This window comes from Protopterus annectens, chromosome 3.part0 (assembly GCF_019279795.1).
Source record: "Protopterus annectens isolate FY-2018-M chromosome 3.part0, PAN1.0, whole genome shotgun sequence".
NCBI lineage: Eukaryota > Metazoa > Chordata > Ceratodontiformes > Protopteridae > Protopterus > Protopterus annectens.
Genome location: NC_056731.1, coordinates 1,147,514,833 through 1,147,530,971, shown reverse-complemented (window position 1 = coordinate 1,147,530,971; position 16,139 = coordinate 1,147,514,833). Strand labels below are relative to the sequence as shown.

At 43.9% G+C, this 16,139-nt stretch overlaps 1 protein-coding gene across 1 annotated transcript in view; it reads left to right on the top strand.

Moving 5' to 3' along the window:
• GREB1L (GREB1 like retinoic acid receptor coactivator) overlaps nt 1–16,139 on the top strand; it is a 3,215,862-nt gene that overhangs the window by 1,980,683 nt on the left and 1,219,040 nt on the right. The window lies entirely within an intron of this gene.

Below are 16,139 nucleotides of genomic sequence, written 5' to 3'. Positions count from 1 at the left end.
AGTGTGGTTAGTGTTAGGCATGATTCCCTGGCTTGCAGTCTTGTTAATTTTGTCTTGTGTATAATTGAAGTTTAGCTTTATTTAGAATGTATACATGTATTTATTGCCACTGCAGAGTCTGACTACCAGTCATGTAAGGCTTGTAGAAATTTTGTCTACATTAGGTAACAAACATTGTTTGATTGCATGTTGCTTTTTCACTGCATCCATATTATTAACCCTGCACTGATAACTTCATTTAAAATTTCAATGACCTTGCAACATGCACTCTACTAGGAAGTACAAAAGATAAGCTTATACAGTCAGGATGCTTAGCAGTAAGTTGCATGGCGTACTTTATACTGCAAGCTACTGTCAAGGAAAGATGGCGTCTGAACAGATCAGTTACCAATTTGAAATCAGCTCAAACTGTTTCATGCAGTGAAGCAGTATTATAATAGATCAAATTTATTAAGGAACACCTTTAATAATTTCTAACAGTTTTAAGTAAAGGAAATGATCTAACTGAAAAGGATGTTGTGTGTTGTATTTTTGGGTGAGGGTGTGAGGCAGGGATGAATTGAACCAGAGGTATTGTTTCCTCTTCTACTCCTGCTTGACCATATGTCTGCTCAGCATAATTTGACTCGTTCTTTTCCCTAGTGGAGTAGAGGCCAGGCATGAAATGACCGTCACACAGACAGCTAGCAGGCAACAGGTGTGTTAAATGGTCCAACCTTCATCTGTATGCAATTTTAGGTGTGCAGTGAGCATGTAAAGGGGATGTTTAAGTGGATGATGTATACCATTGTACAGCACTCCAAAACCCTCCCTATGAGCAGACTGCTTTTATCAAGTCTGCAGTCCCCACCAAAGATTCATTAGCAGAAGGCATTATCCCCATTTGTGCAGGTTTGCACTTGTTTAAACCAAGTTCCAAAGAGTTAGGCGACCAGCCAGTACTCTCTCTGCATCTGAGCCATCCAAGGCTTACAACTAAAGATAAGGCCATTATTGCTTATATTTCTGCATTTGCTGTTATCACTGTGTTTTTGCTGATTATTTCTGCATTTTACTGTAATTTATGCCTGTTTTTCAACCTCTGCATTTAACTTGTATTCTGGGCACTTGTGCTGTGTAGCATAGACTAGCTACAGATTCTGCTGTGTCTAGTTCTGCTTGTATTTGAATTGAGGACTAATCCCTAGCAAACTTTTTCTGAAGAGGACCCTCTGCACTCTTGTTGCAAGAGGCATGTGGCTAGAGACCCATCCATTGAAGCTCATTGGTCTAGGGTTCTGTTCTGAGTTTTTGATTGGCTATTTTTCCCACCAGTAAGGTTTTTTCACTTATTTTAAAAACTCAGCATTTGCGTGATGCACAGTTGCAATTACTGTGGCTGGCTGTACCAGCATTAAATTTTCCTTTAGCTGTGGACTGATGTTCTCCAGTGGGACATTTTTACTGTTGTTCTACCCTGTCAGTCTACAGATCAGTACAACCTCTGAGTTACCCTCTCCAGTTCTTCTCATCTATACTAGTGGATAACCCCCTCACGGGATCCCCAAATGGTAATTTCTGGTCAATCCCTATTACCGACCACAACTTTTACCTAGCACTATGTTAGGACAATATCCCACCATTTCTCCTGCCTACCTGGTCGAATTAGGCATCCTGAGGCAATGTCAATATTGCCTCGTGTACACTGACAACCCACTTCTTTTACGGTACTCCAACTCAACATGCAGGAGGTGCAGCTACATAAAAAACATAGGAAGTTCCCTCGCTCACCAGTCAGTATACCTGACCTTAAGCTGGTTGTCAGCACTCACCACCCTCCCCTACCACACAACCAACACATAATCCCACATATGTGGAGGTCGTCTCGAAAAACCTACCCAAAGCACGGAGGCCTCCCAAACACAAGCACACTACACATTGTTCACTCGCAGATAAACAGAGTGCACATAAAAACACACATGCCGGTGTCTCACCAAGTAAGCAATTAAGGCGTAACACAAAACCAAATCACAGGTGTTTTTATTCTGAGACACACTGATGTGCCACTCACCAGGTTGGATAAGGAGAAGGTCACTGCTAGTGCCAGAATCCAGAACATCACACATGTGCTGAAGTCTGTCAGCAGCAAGTACTCTTATGACTCTGTCATAGTACATGTTGGTATGAATGACTTGAGACATACCTTTCTGGACTTCTGACTGTGTCCCAGTCAGGTATGTCCCTAGCCTTAAGCAGCATACTACCGTCACCTAGGATGATGCCGCAGTACAAGCGAAAGATGACTGACTTCAACAATTGGCTTAGTTTCTGGTGTAATTGTAAGGGGATCCATTTCCTGTCAACCTGGGATGATATGGTTGATAGACCTCGATCCTTTGCCAGAGACAGTCATCACCTGTCCCCCCTAGGATTTCGGTTTCTGGCAAAGGCTGTTGCCTCCCCTCAGTGCCTTTTTTAGGCAGTATCACAAGTACAACATTTCCAATGTAAATTGTTCCTCAAAAGCTAACATCAGGGTCATGCTGCTAAATGCTAGGAGTCCAAACCTAAAACTGCACTCAGTGGAAGCTGCCCTTACCTTGGAGGATGCTGACATCTGTACTTACACAGAAACCTGGTTCAAATCTGGAGAAAGCACCCAGGCCATACCGGGTTACAGCACCTTCCACTCACTCAGACCTTCAAATGAGAGCAGGAAATCCAGAGGAGGAGGAATATCAATTTTTATTAGACAAATACTCCTCCAGACTGGTAAGACTAAAGGAGTCCCTCAAACTGCTCCAAGTACAGTTCTGTGTAGGTAAAACTCCTCTACAGATTATTTCCAGTTGTAGGACCCCATCTATGAACCAGGACACCCACAATGGCTACCTGCACCTCCTGGAGTCCTCAGTATACCACCAATCACCTTGGTTTTGGGAGACTTCAACTACCATCAATAAATTGGTCTAACTACACCTGTACCAATGCACTTGTCCAGAGATTCTTCAACTTTGTAAACTGTAATGCCCTGGACCAGTTAGTGGACACCTCCATCAGCGGTTCAAACATTCTGGATCTAGTACTTACGAACATGAGTGATCACTGCACCACACCACCCAAGTGTACAGTCATCTCTAGTGAGATCTGACCATAGGACAGTCACACTAGAAGTAACAGTAGAGTGTGATCCACCCCAATCTGGAACTAGACTAAAAAATTTCTCCAGAGCAAACTAATTTCTTATGAGACAATATTACTATTTTTATAGCCCCTACCCCTACTGATGGCAAGGATACCTATGCCGAGGTTTATACCAAAGCCTTGTTATAAACACCTTACACAAATGCATCGACTCATCTGTACCCAACAGGATAAAAGTAAGCTTCTTGCATAAGAATAAACCTGCTTGGTGGACATCCGCCTTAAACAGGCTATATAACAGGAGAAAGAAACTGCTGTCTAAAAGCAGTAGGAGATGATCCCCAAACTCAAAGGGCTCCCTCCTCAGTCTAAATAAGCAATTAAGACACCTAGTGAAAAAAACAAAAGCAGACTATGAATCTAAATTGGCCATCCTAGCTAAGGGTAACCATAAAGCATTCTTCGCCTACGTCTGCACCCTCAAAGGAAAATCCCAGATTTGCACAGAACATGTGGTAAATAGCACAACTTATAATGAACCTGGTGATATTGCTAACCTGCTGGCAGATAGGCTAAATGAGAACTTCTCCCCTCTGTCTCAACCCAGTATACCACAAGACATCCTTCTTACATGTCTTCCCACAGAAATCTCAAAGGAATAGGTCCTTTTTGTCCTTTCTAAGGCTAAAAACAAGGCCTCTGTGTGCCCAGACAACATCCCTGGCTGCATCCTAAATTGCTTAAAGCAAGAGTTACCTGTACCACTGAGTACCCTCTTTAACCACAGTGTGAGCACTGGGTATGTTCCTGCTGATTGGAAAACTGCCACTCTCACCCCCCCTCCAGAAAGGGGGTTCCTCTGTTGACCCCAGGAATTACAGACCCTTAAGTCTGACCAGCCTCATATGCAAGGCCATACAGAAAATCATCATGGACCTTATCAACAGGAATATAGGAGACCTGCAAACACTAGACCCATCCCAGTTTGGATTCATCAGAGGGAGATCGTGCCTTCTAAATTTGGTGGACTTCTTCAAGACAGTCACCAAAGCACTGGATGAAGGTAAAACTGTGCATACTGCCTATTTAGACCTAGCAAAGGCCTTCAACACCATTCCCCACACAGGTGTCATTGATAAACTTACCCAACTGAACGTAAATCAGCATGTAGTCAGGTGAGTTGCAAACTGGCTCACCAATAGAACACACACAGTTAAAGTAGGGGACTCTTCCTCCACCTTCAGACCAGTAACCAGTGGAGTACTACAGGGCTTGGTGCTGGAGCCTCTGTTGTTTGGAATTTAGTTTTCAGAAGTGCAGGCCAAAACAAAGAGTGTGTGGCTAACAAAGTTTGCAGATGACTGCAAACTGGGCACAATCATTGAATCCCCTAGTGACATTTGACACACTACAGAAGGTCTTAGTCAAACCAACGATTGGTGCTAAAGTCACAGACTTAAGTTAAATGTTAAAGTGCATCAAGATCCTCTTAAGCAAGGGAGATGTCCCTGCAAAATATCACATTAACAACAACACCTTAAGGTCCCAATCCGTGGTAAGAGATCTAAGTACACAGGCTCACAACCTCTCCTTTAACCATCATGTTTCCACAGTAGTAAGGAAAGCCTTCTATGTCACCCAACTCATAAATAAGGGCATTGCCTACAGAAAAAGAGGATGTTCATCTTGCTATGCTGCTGCAGTCATGACACTTGGGTTATCCTGCCGTCAGGCGATCCCGCGGTCGGCCTGAATTCCAAAGCCTTGGTCCAGCATCTGTTGTCGTCGCTTCTTCCCTGACGTCAGTGCGGCAGGGGTATAAAAGAGGCAGCCGACATCATTTTCTTCAGTCTTTCTTGCCGCGCGGTGCCCGAAGTAGAAGCAGTTCGCAAGTGCCAGTCAGCCAGCTCCTGAGATGTTCTAACAGAATTTCAGCCGAAATCTTCTATAAAGCTAAGTACCCCGTTGGGGAAACTTTTCTTGCCTCAGACCGATGTCAGACAAAGTTAATAATTGTATTTCTTGTGGGAAGCAAATACCTCATAAGGATTTCTATTCTTATTGTATTCCTTGCCTAGGCCCAGACCACGACGTTTCTGGTTGTCGGTTTTGCGCTAGGTTCAATAAACGCACTATTAAGCATTGGGCTGATACCACCCGTCATTATTTTGGCAGAAAATTCAACTACATTATGTCATCGGAACATCCGACAACCGCTATTTTTAAAAAAACGCAAGGACAAAGACAGGCAGCCTAGACCTAGACCAGATACCGGGGTCTCGGTTAGGCCTGCTGCCGGATCTTCGGTATTCAATGAGGCGCCTACGCAGCCCCTGACTACCTCAGACTTAGAAAATGCGACTACCTCTCAGACAGAATCTGCTGGGCCACTGGAGCCGGTTCCCCCTCAACTCGCGGATGCCAGCCCTGGCGGCGATCCGGAGACTATGGACAGGCCTTCGGTTTCAGAAGGTGTCTTTAAACAGACGACTCTCCATTAAGTCATACGCTAAGCTTCCAAAGGTTAAGAAACCGGGTCCACAGACTCCCACACAGGCCCCTATGCCTAAAAAGCAAATGCTCAAAATGGCGGAGGACCTGATTACCCTTATCAGAGGTTCCCAACCCCCTCCTGACAAAAGGCCTAGACTGGAGGAAGATTTACCTCCTCCTGACCAGGAATCCATTTCCTCAGCAGACTCTGAGGAACAGGATGACCCCTTCCTTCTCTATGAAGACTCAGATGCTGAGGAATCAATTCCCTCTGTTTCCCCCCCTGAAGAATTCTTTTTTGGGGAAACCCTGCACACCATGAGAGAACATTTCCACTGGGAAGGACAAGATTACTCTGACTCCAAGAAAAGACTCCGTGAGTTTCTTCTTCTACCTCAGCATAGACCCTTAGCCATTCCTCCTGTTTTAGACATTCTGGATGATGTCTACACTGAATCCAGTCTAAATCCAGATTCCTTACCTCCAGCTCCACCTAAACCAGACAGATACTATCGAGTCCCTGACTCTCACAAGTTTTTATATAAAAGCCCTGTTGCAGACCCAGAAACCATTTCCCAGGGTCCCAAAGGGGTTAAAGCCTCTACTGCTAAGAATCCACTGCCTGCGGAAAGGGATTCCAGGGCATTAGAAAGATGGGGGAAAAAAGTGTATACCTCTGCCACTCTGGCCATGAGGGCATTAAACTGCCAATTCCACATGATTATATACCAGCAGTACTTGCTAAGTCAGTTAAAACAGAAAATGACCCCTCAAACAGATCAACTAGATTTCAAGGGGATGCAAGATTTGTTGCATGCAGCAGAACAAGTGGGAAAACATACCTTGCAGTGTTGTTTTGATTCCTTAGAGGCCTCATGTAGAGCAGCAGTCGCAGGGTCTGTAATACGTTGACATGCTTGGCTAAAATAGCAGACCTTACCAGAACATGTCAAAGCAAAGTTACTGGATGCTCCACTGCAAAAGGATGCATTATTTGGTGTCAAAGCAGAGGAAGTTTTAAAAAAGATGGAAGAGGAGGCAAAATCAATGCAGACAGTTAAAGATTTTTTACAGGTACAACCTCCTCGCTTCAGCAGAAACTGGCCATCAAAAAACTGGTCCTTTCCTGCTTCAGACAGACCCCAAAGGGGCAGGTACAGACGCCCTAGGGGCAGAGGTCAGACACAAGGTACCTTCAGGCCTAGACAATGGCAAACAACAACTCAGAGGGGGAGACGACAGATCTCAGCCCTTCAGAACACAATCACAATGACTTTCCTCTTCGCTGCCAAGAAAAATTGCCCAGGCAGCACCTCTAGGAGGAAAACTGGCTCTTTTTCCAGAAAATTGGCACATCATAACAAAGGACAAATAGGTTTTGGATATTATTACCCGAGGCTACAGATTTCATTTTCAAACCTTACCACGGATGAGAGGCATGCCAAATCTGCCAACAAATCAATGGGCAGAGGCACAAAAGCAAATTTCAGCTCTCATGAACATGAAAGCAATTCAAAAGGTACCTGCAAAAGAGCAAGGTCAAGGATTTTATTCAAGACTGTTTCTAGTACCAAGAAAGGACAAAGCCTGGAGACCCATCTTAGACCTTTCAATTCTAAACACGTACCTGGACATTCCCAAATTCAAAATGCTCACACTACAGCAGCTTCTTCCCATGCTGGGCAAGGAGTCTTGGCTGGTAACGTTGGACCTCCAAGAGGCATACCTGCATGTCCCTATCAGACAATATTGCAGAAGATACCTCAGATTTTTGGCAGGCACAACACATTATCAATCCTCTACATTGCCCTTTGTCTTATCTACTGTGCCCAGAGTATTCACGAAATGCCTGGCATCAGTAATTGCATACTGCAGACAGTGAGTAATACAAATTTATCCATATCTGGACGACTGCCTGATCCAAGCGGACAGCAAAGACATCCTACTACAACATCTGGCATTTGTAACAGAGTTGCTAAGTTGCCTAAGGTACACAGTAAACAAAAAGAAGTCAAAACTAATACCCTCACAAGAAATAATTTTCCTGGGTGCCAGCTTGAATACAACGGCCCAGATGGCTTACCTCACGCCAGACAAAAACAACTGGCTCAGTACTTCAAAAAGATGGCAACTTCTACCCAGCTCACTGCAAGGAAATTCCTGCAGGCATTGGGGTACATGGCATCCTGCATTCAACTAATTGCATACGCAAGGCTGCATATGAGAAAACTACAATGGTACCTAAAAAGTGCATGGTCCCAACACAGACACAGCCTCGAAGCAAGTATAACTCTCATTCCCTGCCTTCAAAAAGAGTTTCTATGGTGGGCTGAAGCATGCCAAGCAAACAAGGGCCTTCCTTTTGTCTCACCTCCAGCAAATCATACCTTAACAACGGATTCATCAGATTACGCCTGGGGTGCACACATGGCAGAACAAAATGCATACAGGGCAAATGGTCTGCAAACCAAAGGCAATTACACATCAATCAAAAGGAGATGCCAGCTGTAAAGAATGCACTAACAGCCTTCAAGGATCTCTTGCATCCAGGACAACTTCTAATAAGGATGGACAGCACCACAGTTATGTGGTACATAAACAAACAAGGAGGAACCCACTCCTATCCACTATGCAGACAGGCAATGGACTTGTGGAACACAGCATTAACTTACCAAGTACAACTGCAAGCACAATTCCTGCCAGGAAAAGAAAACATTTTGGCAGACAAATTAAGCAGAAATTTAACAGACCCTCACGAGTGAAGACTACACCCACAAGTATTCTCAATGATAACTCAAAGGTGGGGACATCCAGACATAGATCTGTTTGCCTCAACCAACAATTGTCAGCTACAAAAGTTTTGCACAAGAACGTGTCATCCACTGGCTTGGAAAGTGGATGCCCTATCATTCAGTTGGGCAGCATTGTCAGTCTACGCCTTCTCACCTCTGCCCCTACTGACCCAGGTATTACTGAAAGCCAGATCAGAGAGACCACAGATGATCCTCATTGCTCCGGACTGGCCACGTCAGCACTTGTACCCACTACTACGCAACCTGACTCACAGCCCTCCATGGATCTTACCTCAACTCCCTCTGCTGTTAACCCAACAAAACTATCAGATCCTTCACAGTCAGCTAAGGACCTTAAATCTAGCTGCATGGAAAATACCTTAAATTATCAAACCGCACTTCTATCAAAGGACGTCCAGAATGTCATCTTGGAGGCCAGGAGGCCCAGCACCAGAAAAACTTAGTCAGACAAATGGAAAAGATTTTGTGTATGGAACCAGGCCAGAAGCCTAAATCCTGGCATCCCAAATATTCCACACATACTCCAATATCTAACAGAGATGCTACACAAAGGCCTTTCTTTCTCATCCATAAAGATCCATGCTTCAGCCATTTCAGCTCAATATGATACGATTCCTCCCATTTTCTCTCATCCTTTGCTAAGGCAGTTTCTGAGAGGGGCAAAAAATATAAGACCCCCCCGAAAACCACCAACTCCTACTTGGGACCTGAATTTTGTTCTGGAAAAGTTAACACTTCCTCCTTTCGAACCAGCCTTTTCAGCAGAGCTTCAATACTTGTCATGGAAAACAGCTCTGCTGCTGGCTATCACCTCAGCACGCAGAGTCTCAGGACTGCAGGCACTTATGGCAGTGGAACCTTTCATCATTTTCCATCAGGACAGAGTATCCTTACGCACCAATCCTTCCTTCATGCCTAAGGTAGTATCCCATGTGGCTCTCAATCAGACCATACACTTGCCCAACTTTTTATCCAAACCCACAGAATAAAGGAGAGAGACTCCTTGGACATTCACAGACAGTTACGTTACTATTTGGACAAGACAAAGGCCTTCAGAAAATCTGACCAACTCCTTGTATCCTATGCACCAGGCTCAGAAGGAAAGGCTATTTCAAAACAGACCATCTCCAAATGGATAGCACATTGCATCTGCTTTTGCTACTCACACCACGGGAAAGCAGTGTCTGCTAGTATTAGGTCTCACTCTACCAGGGCTACAGCAACCTCAGCAGCCTTCCTCCAAGGAGTCCCAACAAAGGACATTCTGGAGGCAGCTACCTGGAGTTCAGTGCACACCTTCACCAAGCATTACCACCTTCCTCTTTACTCAAAAGCCAGAGCTGGGTTTGCCACTGCAGTCCTGCAGGGCATCTTAGCTACACCTAACCCAGTTTAGCTCCTACCACCCTAACATAGCTTTGGGACTCTACCCAAGTGTGATTACTGCAGCAGCATAGCACGATGAACATAGTACAGTTTTGTACCTACCATAAATGTAGATGTTCGAGTGGTTATGCTGCTGTAGTCCAGGTTACCCTCCCTCCATCCCCTCTACCTAACAAGGCTTTTCTTATTCCTCCATGTACTTCATCCTTTGGGATGCATGTCTATATGGTGTATTTGCTTACAACTAGTACCATTGTTTAGCACTAAGGTATGTTTTGCAAGCTTCTTATTTTGCCTTCTTAGTTTGGGGCACCTGACATCTGGGGCAAGAAAAACTGAAGAAAATGGCGTCGGCTGCCACTTTTATACCCCTGCCGCACTGGCATCAGGGAAGAAGCGATGACAACCGACGCCGGACCAAGGGTTTGGAATTCAGGCTGACCGCGGGACCGCCTGACGGCAGGATAACCCAAGTGTGATGACTGCAGCAGCATAACCACTCAAACATCTACATTTATGGTAGGTACAAAACTGTACTTTATAAACCCCACTGTACTTCTCCCTTATCAGACCAATTATAGAGTTCAATGCACCCTTTGGTATGTACCTCACCAGGCACCTCCAACAGCTGGAGAGACCTCATAGGTGCCTTACAAAGCAAATTCAAGGTGTCCAACACCTGTCCTATGCTGATAGACTAAAAACCCTGTCACTATGCTCTGTGTCATACAGACTACTCAGGGGTGATCTCTGCTTAGCCTATAGGGTAACTGCAGATTCTGTTCTGATGGAAATTCTACACTTTCATAAGGTAAATGGTACTCGCTGCACCCACTCTACTGACCTCAACATGAGAAGCAGTATTAACAGGACCTGCTGCAGAGACAGGTTCATTTCCCTGAGGTTCCCCCTACTCTGGAATAAGCTTTCCAATACTAGTAAAACAGAGCCCTTCACTGACCCTTTTCAGGAGTAATCTGGATAATTGGATGGGGAATTGCAGATTCACCCCCTTCTGGACGGGCAGCAGGTGTTGTCAGGTCTACTAATAGCACCATTAAAAGAGGGGAAGATGTAGTCTTGTAAGGGCCTCAAGCCCATTAGCCTAGTAACCTCTTTATTATCCTATAATCCAAGCAATGTGTTTTGTGCCTACCCCACCCCCTCAGTGTCAGATTAGCAGATGATGTCTGTCCATTTCTCTCCCTCTCCTCTTGACTCCTCTATCACCTGGATCAAAGAGCTGTATGCTTTGGGGCCTCTGAGTCAGAGTTCTGAAGCAGAGTTAAGCAAGGCCATAGAAATTTTAAGGTTTGCAGTTCTTCCAGAATTATTGAAGGGACCTGTGATAAGAAAGCCATAGTGTGTAGATGTAGGATAAATGTATGGGATAGAACAAATGCTGTAGTCTTGTTAATAAGAAAGTTAAGCTGTACAACTTGTGCATGAGTTGCAAAGAAGTAAAGGAGATTAGAGGAAAAAAACTGAGGTGGGTGTGAAGTAAAACCCGAACATACAGACATTGAGTACTTAATGTTATGTTAAACATAAGGATTACTACAGCAGTGTTGCAAATTCTGTGTTAATTAGCTGGATGCAGATGTCAGCCTATACAGCCTGACTTCCAGAGTTTACAGTTATTCCCAGCATGAAGATGATGAACTCCTAAGACATTAGTTTAACATGACTAAAAGGGATAGAAGCTGTCAGTGTATTCTTTTTTTCTGAATGAAAGGCCCATTTGTTAATGTCTGTATGTTAGTCCTTCCAGGTGAATTCGAGAGAGCTGTAAGCTGTCCAGTGTGGGACTTTTTATTTTTAACTTGAATTTAATTTACTGTACAGTAATATGCTATGATTATATTGTTTATCATGGATTAATCTTTTTCATCAAGATCTATGATGTCTCCATGAAATAAATTAACACACAGGCTTGTCAAAGATTGCTTCTGTATAAGGACAATTATCCTCAGTGCCTTATTTGCATGATGAGGGACCTTCACCTCTCATTTTGTGAGAACTGTCCTGTCTTCAACAAAAAGACAGTTCTGCATAATTTTAAGGCCTTTCGACACAAGAAGGTGGTTCTGGCTTTATTGTAATGGGAGAGTTCTGTTTTGAGCATTCAGAAGCAAAAAAAATGTGCAGGCTTAGCAAGATGGAAAAAATAGCAGCTGAAGAACCCCCAAGCAGAGAGTGAAAGGCTGTAGTGATCCTGAGAGCCCTACAGAGGTATGTGGGTACTGTGTTATTGGCCCTTAGTCTCGTAGAGTAGTACAAGTTTATCTATGCCTGATGTCCTTCCTTATCACTGTTGCAGTATTCATAACCTAAGAGATTTCCTGTCAAGGATAGCCCAAATATCTGGCTAGTATACCAAAGCCTTTAGTACTTGTAGGTATTGTATGTCACAGATGTGCTCTCTGCGCAAGGAGTAGGGCAGGTGACATATGTATGTCACATGTATGCTCCCCAAACGAGGCATAGGGCATAAAGGTAACATATAGGCACACACAGTTAGACCTTTTTTTGCCACCAGTCTGAATGCCATCATTGAACGTCTTTCTAAACACTCTTCTGCTGTGCTGGTTACCAATCCACATTTCAGATAAGTGCCCCATTGGTGTTTCTTTTTATCTTTCTTTTATACTTAGTGCTGTTGGGTTCATGTCATCCAGAAAGGGAAGATGTCAGTGTGGGAGGCATATTCCCCATAAAATGTCAGTGTGGGAGGCATATTCCCCATAAAGACAGTCACGACCAGTGTGCTTTCTTTTTAGGATCTTCCCACGGCCATATGCAGTGTTCTTTCTGCCAGGATGTTGTCTCTAAGACCCTATGTAGTCATCTCTCCTGTTTATCTCTTTGCCTTGAAAACCATTCCCAACTCGAACTCTTTACAGATGCCGCAGACAGGGGATGGGAGACTTTCTTCAGCTCTCTCAAGGTTCGTCAGAGGTCAGACCACATCAGTATAAAGGAAATGAGGGCTCTACTTTTAGCTGTTCAGGCTTTTCATTCCCTCTTTCATCCTGGTACCCTCAAAATGTTATCAGAAAATGCAACAAGGTCCTATCTTCTTTGCAGACTAGCTCTTCAGGTTTGTGATCTAACTGTCCAGTATCAAGCGACTCTTCAGGCAGTTTGCATTCCCTCAGATTGCAGTCTAGTAGCAGTCTGTTTGAGCAGGTCCAGCACACAAGCTCTTGAATGAATGTTTCACAGAGATGTGTTCCTGGACGTTGTCCATCAGTGAGGTGTTCCTCAGGAAGATCTTTTTGCCTCCCCTCTGAACAGACATCCCCCTCTATTCTGTTTCAGAGACCCAAATCCTATGGCTTTGAAGGTGGACACCCTGTCTTTTCCTTGGAGGGGGATGTTTCTATATGCCTTCCTCCCCATCCTTACCATTAGTCTTGCACAAGATCAGACAGAACTTGCCCAAAATCTTGCTAGTGACTCCCTTTTGACCCAGAAAGCATTGGTTCCCCCTTCTTTCTCACTTGGTCAGGGATAAGCATCACAAGTTACCTCACCAGGAAGATCCCCTGATGCAAGACTAGGGGTCTCTTAAGCATCAGAAAACTCCAAATAGATCCATAACCATGAACAATACGAAAAAGCTGAAAGAAGACTGTACCAAAATGCAGTCCACACTAGAGTCACAGTGATGGTTTCCAAAGATTTATTGGTGCTTCTTGGTACCTCAGCTGTGAGCCTTCAAAGGGAATAAATTATACACCAAACCAAATCATTTTATACTAAACCTTGACTGCTTAATTGTCTCAGTTACATCAATTAGCCATCCTCCTTCCAGGCTTTCTCTTGATCTTTTGTATTCTTCGTTAGGTTATGAGTATTGCAACAATGATATGGAAGGACATAGTATAGCTGTGTAAAATGTTATCATAACAGAAGATGACCTTTTCACTGTTGCAGTGTTCACTCCCTCCCTCCTGCCCCCTCTGCTCTAGTCTTGTCCTCCTAGATGAGGGGCTGTTCTCCTTTCCCTCATTCTGGATGCAAATGTTTTTCTTTGCCCCAAGGAACATTCTGTTCCTCCTGGGGCTTTTCCAGTTCTAAATGTGTGCATCTGTATGTCACCTTTATGCCCTATGCCTTGTGCGGAGAGCATATGTGTGACCTACGATGTCTATAGGTACTAAAGGCTTAGGTATACTGGCTGGACGTTGGGCTATCCTTAGCAGGAGATCCCTTAGGTTATGAATACTGCAACAGTGAAGAGAAAGGCATCCACTGATATGGTTAGATTTTAAGTAACTGTATTTTTTGGCAGGTAGTGGTATCATGCAGCTTGCTTTGAGCCAGACCACTGCAGAAGTGTGCAACTTCCAGGGAAGGTGCTGGCAAAAAATATCTGCCATGTGTTTTTTTAGCTGTACCATAGGGTGGTTCCACAATGTCATTCCAACCATCCCAGTATGAGAAACTGCAAAAAACTGTTAATTCTTCTGTGCTGTAAGGACTGATTGCTAAAGGCCAGATGTCCATCCTATTATTTCTTGTCCCAAACCCTACTGCTTTCAACTACAAAAGGCCTGCCATGGAATACATGGCTGCATGCTGTTGGATCCATCCTCAGGTGATTCATTCATCAACGTCAGGAATGTCTCCCTTCAACCAAAAGGAAAATAGGCTCTTCTGTAGACTTCTCAGATTCAGACCTGGATGAGGAAGACTCTGCAGTTTCCATGCCGACATGGTCACTTTTAGGTTATGATGTAAGCAATGATGATATTTCATCGGGTTCCTCTACAAAGGATATCACCTTTAGAGAAACATTGTGTTATGAGAGAACATTTTAATTGAGAGTAGGGGGTGGCAAAGGTTCTCTCTAAGTCATGTAAAATATGTATAGATCTTCTAGGCGCTAAAGAGTTCATACGTAATATGTTCCCCTTATTTAAGGTTGCTTTTGAAAATGCATCCTTAAAGTGGATTTTCAGGATCCCATCCCTTAGCCAGATAGTTTCTAGGGATTATAGGATACATGTAAATATATTTTCAGTATTGTGCTGATTTAGCAGCATTTTCCATGTGGATGCTACTGGAAGGTTTAAACTGGCTCCATGGCTCAACACTCTCCCCTAGGAAAGCAAGATATTGGACCAGTTTGGAAATAAATGTTTGCATCTTCACCCATCCTTAGAGCAATAAATAGCCTAAAGCATGTGATTAAGTACTAGGGAGATGTCCTCATGGATGTAAAGGGCGTAGTACATGAAATCCCTGACAAAAGTGTTAAGGTGTGAGCATGCATGACATAAAAGTGTGACTTTGTTAGCAGTAGGGATGGTCATCTGTATGCATGCTTGGCTTTTAGGATCCAGCTATTGCTGAATATCTCCCTTCGGCAGTTTGTTTTTTGAGAACCTTCTAAGAATTTATTTAAAAAACTGGAGGAGAAAGAGAAAAACGGTTGTTGTTGTTGTATCTTTCTGCTTTTCCCAGTTAGGGATTGCTACAGCGGAACTCCGGTCTGCTAATGATTGGCAGTAGATTTTTACGTACCGAGTTGCCAGCTCTGACGCACAACCTTCAACAAAGGTATGCCCATTCACGCATGTCTCCACACAGAAGACACTTTAGCTGAGAATCGAACAGGACGACGTCTTACTGTGAGGCGACAACGCTACCGCAGAGAAAAACGGTCATACAGATTTTTCATCTACCAGTTGCACAGTACAGTAGAAACTGCTTCACTAGACAGTGGCTTTTTACAAAGAAAGAATCTGAGGAATGATCATTTACATATGGTCCTTGTTCAGTCTTCGTCTTCAAACAGGCATAGGGCTTAGCAGATGTAGAAATGCAACAGTTATCCCTTCTGCATAAGGTCAAGCCATCTACTGACCTAGGTAATTACAAAACTACAAGTCTGGCTCATCTCATATGCAAGGCCTGAGAAAGAATTACCATGGATATTATAAATAAAGACATCTGAAGTCTTCAGACTTAGGATCCAACACATTTTGGATTTGTCAAGGGCAAGTCATGCCTTCTCAACGTGGTGGACCTCTTCAAGAAAGTCACTAAATTCTAACCTTCACACTTTTATGTTCCAAGAGTCATGTACAATGATGTTCATCGTGCATACAGCTGCAGTCATAACAGATGGGTTCTCCTGCCATCAGGCGGGTCCTTGGTCGGCCGAATTCCAAAGTCTAGGTCCGGCGTCGGTTGTCGTCGCTTCTTCCCTGACGTCAGTGCGACAGGGGTATAAAAGAACCAGCAGACACCATTTTCTTCAGTCTTTCTTGCCGCACAGTGCCCGAAGCAGAAGCAGTTCGCAAGTGCCGGTCG